Below are 7,369 nucleotides of genomic sequence, written 5' to 3' on the forward strand. Positions count from 1 at the left end.
ACAGGGTATGACTTGGCTGGGTCAGTAAATGAGGTAGGAGTCAAACCCTGGTCTTCCGAGCTCCTGGTCCACTGCTGTATCTACTAAGCCAAGTGGCCCTTTTCTGGGAGCACTAAAATGGGTGGAGATCGAAGGAGAAAGTCTTCCAGGCTTAAGGAATATCAGAAGCAGAAGAATCATAATCGTAGGAAAGTATGAGAGAAATACGGTAGATAATATGAGATAGAAAAGGTCAGGTACCATAGTAAGAAGAATGCAGGCCTTGGGAGGCAAGAGAAAGGCTCAAATTCTGCTATGACCTTCTACAAATCTCTTTATTGCTCTCCAAGCCTCAATTTTCTCATCTGTAAAATGGATTTCATAATACTTGCACTATCTATCCAGTAGGATTATAGTAAGAACAGTGCTTTGTAAATCTTAAACATTCAGATCCCAAGGGGCAGCTAGGTGGCACAGTGGATAGAGCATAGGCCCTGAAATCAGGAGGCCTGAGTTCAAATTCAGCCTCAGACACATAACACGTACTAGCTATGTGACCCTGGGCAAGTCACTTAACCCCATTGCCTAGGCAAAACAAAACAAAACATTCAAATCCCACTGCCTATACCACACGTGGATCAACTGGCCAAGCTCGATGTCATCTTGAGAGGGATGAACAAGAATGAGATTTTTCTGGTAGTTTAATTTTGTAGCTAAAGCATAATTATTTACCTAATCTCTACCAAAATTTTCCAAGCTATACAATATAGAGAAAAATGTGAAGAAATGGAGATACCTAGGTACAGTGTGCTACCTACCCTTCAAGTGATTCCTTTTCCTTGAATCTTGAAGACCACTCTGACCTCTACACACTTACAGGCTGCGTAATATGATGGAAGGAGTGTTAGACCTGAGTTCAAATCCTTACCTGTAATTTACCAGTTGTATGATCATGGATAGGTTACTTAATCTTTGTAAATGTCAGTTTCCTAGTCTGTAATTTGGGAATAATTTTTAAGATGGTGGAAACCATCAAGTGAGATTAAGATATAAAGCATTTTGTAAACCTATTTAAATACTATAGATAAATATTATAGAAATATCAGCTGTTATTAAATCACTGCATAATTATGAGTTGTTATTAGGATAGAAATTCCAGCTCTGCCACTTCCTAGCATCCTGACTCTTTAAAAAGCACTTTATAAACCTTGCTACATAAATAGTATTAGTTATCTTTGCCTCAGTTTCCTCATTTGTAAAATGGTGATAATCACACTATCAACCTCAAACAGCTACTATGCAGGAAACAATTTTGGAAGTCTTAAAGGGTTATAGAAACATAATTTGTCATTAAGGTGTCTTGCCTTTATGAAGAAAATTTAGGAAAGAGTATTCGATTCAGTGCCCAGTATAGGACCTTGCTCACAGTAGGCATTCAGTAAATTTTGGTTGAATTAAAGTATTCTTCCTCCATACTCTCACCTAGGAAGTCACATCAGGCCTTTATCTCTTCTTGCAGGCACTATCACAAACTTCTTAATGGATATCTTTGTTTCCAATCTCACCCCTCTCTGATCCATCCTAGAAATTGCCTATGTCCAGGTCTTATCATGTCATTTTCCTGTTTGAAAAGTTTTATTGACTCCCTTTTGCCTCTAGGATAAAACTAGATTCCTCTGCCTGGCAGGAAAGGCCGTCATCAAGCTGGCTTCACCCAACTTTTCCAGCCTCGTTTCATTCACTACCCCTGAACATACTACTTTCCAATCAGGAAACCTGAGCCCTGGAAGTGTTTTCTCTTTCTTTTGCCCTTTGTATCATACTTGTGCACATACCATACTTGTTAGTAGGAAATGTTAGACTGTAAGCTCCCTGAGAGCAGTTTTTTTTAAGCTTTATATGCCCAGAACAGAGCACAGAACATAGTAACTGCTTAATATGTTAAAATTGAATTGAATGTGGGTTGTCTCTGGCTATCATTAAATGCAAAAAAAAAAGTGGGAGGCAATACTTTTAAACTATCAGCCATTTGGATCTTAATGTATATAAGTTTATAAGCATTTCCAAATCTGACCCCTCCGTGAGAGCAGTTTCGTAAATGGAAGGAGGGGGTCGAGTTAAACCTGGGCTTCTAGTGGGTACCTGGGGCAAGGATGGAATAGGGCATGAAAAGTCTCTGTGTTCCCTAAGGCCAGACTGACACTCACTCTCTCTCTCTCTCTCTCTCTCTCTCTCTCTCTCTCTCTCTCTCTCTCTCTCTCTCTCTCTCTCTCTCTCTCTCTCTCTCTCTCTCTCCCTCCCTCCCTCCCTCCCTCCCTCCCTCCCTCCCTCCCTCTCCCTCTTCCTCTCCCTCTCCCTCTCCCCCCCCCAATTAGATGATCCCTCTTTTTCCATGTTGTCGACGGGTTCTTCCACATACCTCGAGGACTGCAGGTGCACTACATGCCCTCCGTGATCCTTGAGATTCTTCAACAACAAACCGCATACAAACACCACAATATCTTTGCTTCACACACATTCAACACAATCACATACACACACACACAGCTCATGAGAAATTATCCCCTATTAGTCTACATAATGGCTATGGGAAGGGTGATGCCACAAAGGCAAGAGATAATCAGACAGAACTAACCCTGAAAAATACTGTGGTGTGAGCCAGAACCCTGCCGAGGACCCTACCCCTTGAATGCTGCCTTACCCTGTTTCTTCCCTGTCTTATTCCCCTCCTCTCAGCCTCCATGACAGCAAAGAACCTATGGATATCCCAATAGTACTGAACACCGAGCTCTGCAAACACTAGTTACTTGATGAATACTGGCAATAGTGGTGTTCTCTCCACTTCCCTTCATGGCCCCTCCCTCACAGCACTATCCTCTCCCCCAACCCTCCCAGGTGCCTAAACTAGGCTTGTCGGTAAGCAGGTCATGGAAGAAATTCAGGCATTGCAGACATCAACAGTCAGGCTTGTGAGGCAGCTTTGTGCACCATAGAGATGCCCCAGCCGGACACATCTTCTGTGCCATCTTGGATATGAGGCAGCAGACGTGGTCTAGCCTAGGCACACCAGCCAGGTCCAGTCAGCACAGGTAAGCTCAGGTCTGGTCAGCATCCCTGCCAACATGCCATTATTCTTGCACTGGAAGCAGCGTTTCTTTCTGGGATGGAGGAAGGGAAAACAAGAACGTCAGGCCAGGAGGGAGTCTGGAGTCTTCCTTACATTTTCATTTTCCCCCTGTCATCCTGCTCCTTTCCTTTCTCTCTGCTCCCTTCCCCTCCTGTTTCTTCCTGTCCTTTATCTAATGAATCACTCAGTTCTCAGCCCGTGGCCGGCACTAGGCCAGGCATAGGCAAAAGAGAGATAGACCCATATAGGGTCAATAGATAAAGACCTGGGAGGGACTTTAAAGTCAACTAGTCCAACCCCTTCACCTCACACATAAGGAAACAGGCATCAGAGTGTAATGCAAAGCGGACTGAGAGGACCCAAGTTCAAATCCCATCTCTGCCAGTGACCTGAAGCAAGGCAGTTCATCTCTGAGATTCAGCCTTCTCCCCTGTAAAGTGAAGGGGTTTGACAAGATGAACTCTAAGGGCCCTTCCTGCTCTGAGATCCTGCCAAGAGAGGGGAAGGGGCTTGCCTGAGATGGAGCAGGTAGTAAGTGGAAGAGGTGAGTTTCGTGACTCGCTGTGCGCTGCACCTTGGTTTCTTATCAAGGACTTAGTTTTGACCTTGAGGAATCTAGGATCCTCTTTCTCACCCTGTCTCTGTCTGTCTGTTTCTGTCTCTGTCTCTGTCTCTGTCTCTGTCTCTGTCTCTGTCTCTCTCTCTCTCTCTCTCTCTCTCTCTCTCTCTCTCTCAGCTAAGACATTCCATGTTCTAAGGCCCCTCCCACCTCTGACATTCTATGTTCTAAGGCCCCTCCTACCTCTGACATTCTATGTTCTAAGGCCTCTCCCAGCTCTAAGTCCGTGGTTATATAATTCTAATTGAGAATAAAAGATCTATGCACTGTAATACAGAATCTGGTGCCAAAATAGTGATACAGTCAGCATTATAGGAAATGAGAGAGTGGTGTGGGCCATAGGAAGTCAAGGAAAACTTCCTCAAGGAGGTAACATTTGTGAGGGGCCTGGAAGGACAAGTAAGTGGCAAGGAGCACCAAGGGGATTCCAGGCAAGGGGAGAGCCCAGCCCACCCCCCCAGGGCTGGGAGCTTTCCTTATAAGTATTGCTCAACTCGGAGACTGTCACTGGGGTGCCCATAGCATGGCCTCCTGATGATGATGTGTCTGACCCTGTGGCCATAGGGTTTAAAAAAATAAAAAGGCGAAGAGCGGCAGATTGAATGCCTTTGAATCAGCAAGGAGTCAGGAAGATTCAAACCATGTAATCCTAGAGGTTATAATTCAGACTTTGAGGGAAGCAGCTGCCATATAGTAGGGAAAATATTAGGCCGGGAGTCAGAAGCCCTGGGTTTGAGTAGCAAAGAGAATTCTCATTTATATAGGGCTTTAAGAATCATGTAGCATTTTTCCACATAAAAACCCATGAGGTAAGTTTTATAGGATTATCATCTTCATTTTGTAGTCAAAGAAACTGAAGGTCAGAGAGAAAATGACTCACCCAGGGTCACCGTCCATCAGAGCCAAGATTCAAGTACAGTGCTCTGGTAATTCCATTCTTCCCACTACAGCATTAACACCTGCCCCCCATGTCTCTCAGTGTCAAGATGAGGCACCCCAGAGGAGCATAGACACACTCACACACATGCTTAAGTTAGGATTGGGCCACCCACCAGACCCAGGGGTGGAGCTCCTCAGGAAGACAGGCCTTCCAGGAGCAGCCTTGTTTTACCTGCTCACAGAGCTATTTCTCTAAAATAAATCACCAGTAAGGCTGTGAACCACAGATAAGGTGAAAAGGCCTCTCATCCCCAGCACTGAAAGATCCCCTGCTGCTACTTTATATAAGCTTTAAGAGCTCCTGACTGGCAAGGCAGTGATTGTTCTGTGGGCAGGGCTCTCACTATGCTTTGTGGGACCTAAGTTACAATCAGCCATGTTTTTTGTGCTTGGCACAATGCCTGACACATAGTAGGTATTTTAGAAATACTTCTTGAATGAATAAATGTATCAGTGTCAGCTTTGACAGGGCTCCCAGCTGCTGACAACCTTATCTTTACACACCCAAGAAGGTTATCAATACAATTCCTCCCCCTTTTCTGCTTTTTTGTACGGTCCACTGGTTTCCTCTCCATTAGCCCCCTGGAACTTATCTAATTACCTAGAGAAGTGTGATACTAATACCATTCTGGTGCTGTCATAGGATAAAGTCAAGAAATAATAATAATAGTAATAGCTAGCATTTCCATAGAACTTTAAAACTTCATGGTTTACAGAATGCTTTACAAATATTAATTCATTTTATCCTCATAACAACTCTGGGAGGTAGGTGTTTTTATGCTCATTTTACAGATGAGGAAACTGAGGCAGACAAGTTCAATGGCTTGTCCAGGGTCACACAGCTAGAAAGTGTCTGAGGCCAGATTTGAACTAAAGCCTTCCTGACTCCAGGCCCTGCACTGTATCCACTGTAATGTCTACCTACAATGCCACAGTGTCCAAAAAAAGTAAAAATTATCCAAAGACCAGTGGTGGGACACATTGAGTAGGAGGATAGTCTCGACAAATAAATGTATACCAGAAGAGAGATGTGTAACTTGGAACAGAAAGTGGGCCAGATCATGGGATAACTGAGAACCTGGGTGTCAAGAGATCTAGAAGTCACCTAGCATTTGGGGCCCATCCCTGTGGAGCGTTTATAAAAGGACATGGTTGAGAACTGTACAAGATCTGGCAGCTGGCCTCAGACACAACCTGTGTGTCTGGGCAAGGCCCTCTGCCTCAGTTTCCCCAGCTGTAAAAAGGGGAAAACAGCAGGTATCTCCCAGGATTGTTGTGAAGATTAAATAAGATATCATCTGTAAATGGCACATTTGCCTATGTAATTGCTAGCTCTTATTATCATTAAGATAAGAAGGTGTGGGTGGGTTACAAGCTGTGTGTTTTGGAAGCAGTGTCTACATCAGTAGGGTTATGAACTCACTGAAAGAACAAAGTGTAAATGAATGAATGAACAAAAGACAGAAATAAAGACTAGATGAAAGGATCGATGTATGAAAGAGCCTCTTTAGAACAATCTGAACAGCACTGTTGATGGGAGGAGGGGGAAAGTTGAGCTCCTGGCCCATTCTTTGCACCCTCTGGACCCCATTATCAAATATTCAATGTCTCACCACTTGTAAAACTACCCATACTACCAGGCAGCTTATCCATCACTGGTGTAGACATCATAGGCCAATATTTCTCCTTCAAGGGGAGGATGGAGGCAGGAGTTAAAACAGCTTCTCTTGCTGAAGGCAGGTACTCTGGCTATGGGAAGTCATCCCTCAAAGCAAAGAACTATAGACTCTTGGAAGTAGAAAAGGCCTTAGGGCCCAATGAAAGATCTAGACCAGACTTTAGAACATATAATAGGATGTCTGAGCTGAAACATGAAGCATAGAATCTTACAGCTGGAAGAAGTTTAGAACAAAATGTCAGAGCTGGAAGGAATCTTAGAACATGAAGCAACCAAGCTAGAACGGACTTTAGAATATGGAATAGAGACTGATCTAGAAGGGACCTTAGAACAAAGAACTTTAGAACATAGAATGTCAGAGCTAGGAAGTACCTGAGGATAAGAACCACAGAATGTTAGAGCTGGAAGGGGCTGTTCCAGATTACCCAAGCTAAATTTCTGTCTGATTTGCATTCCCTCTGAAGCGTCCTGAGGCAGCTAAGAGGCTCAGTGCCCCGTTTCCTCCTGTCTCCCAGCCTAGTGTGATTGTCAGCATAGCCTAATGGGGTTCAAGGAAGAAATGAGATCTGTGTGAAGTAGGAGCCAACAGGGCCACTCATTTTTAAACAAAATTTTAAATTAATTGGTATTAATACTTATCAATATATTTAGTAAGTGTTACTTATACTATATAATAATTTATTATTTACTATTAATCTAACATTGTATAATTATTCTTATAAATTAATATATTTGTTGTTGCTTACTAAATGTCACATCCAACTCTTTGTGACCCCATTAGGGGTTTTCTTGGCAAAGATAGGGGAGTGCTTTGCCATTTCCTTAAGCTCATTTTACATATCAATCATTGTAATTACTCTATTATTAACTGGAAACAAAACATAATTAATATTCTGTTAGCTATAGATTATACTGTTATAATAATGTAATAATCTATAGCTAATAAAGTATTGACTATATTTTGTTAATAACATAATTATGTATTAATTATTGATAATAAACATTGATGTATTATCCTAGGTTTTTA

This window comes from Phascolarctos cinereus, unplaced genomic scaffold, assembly GCF_003287225.1.
Source record: "Phascolarctos cinereus isolate Bilbo 61053 unplaced genomic scaffold, phaCin_HiC Scaffold_9;HRSCAF=440, whole genome shotgun sequence".
Lineage (NCBI taxonomy): Eukaryota > Metazoa > Chordata > Mammalia > Diprotodontia > Phascolarctidae > Phascolarctos > Phascolarctos cinereus.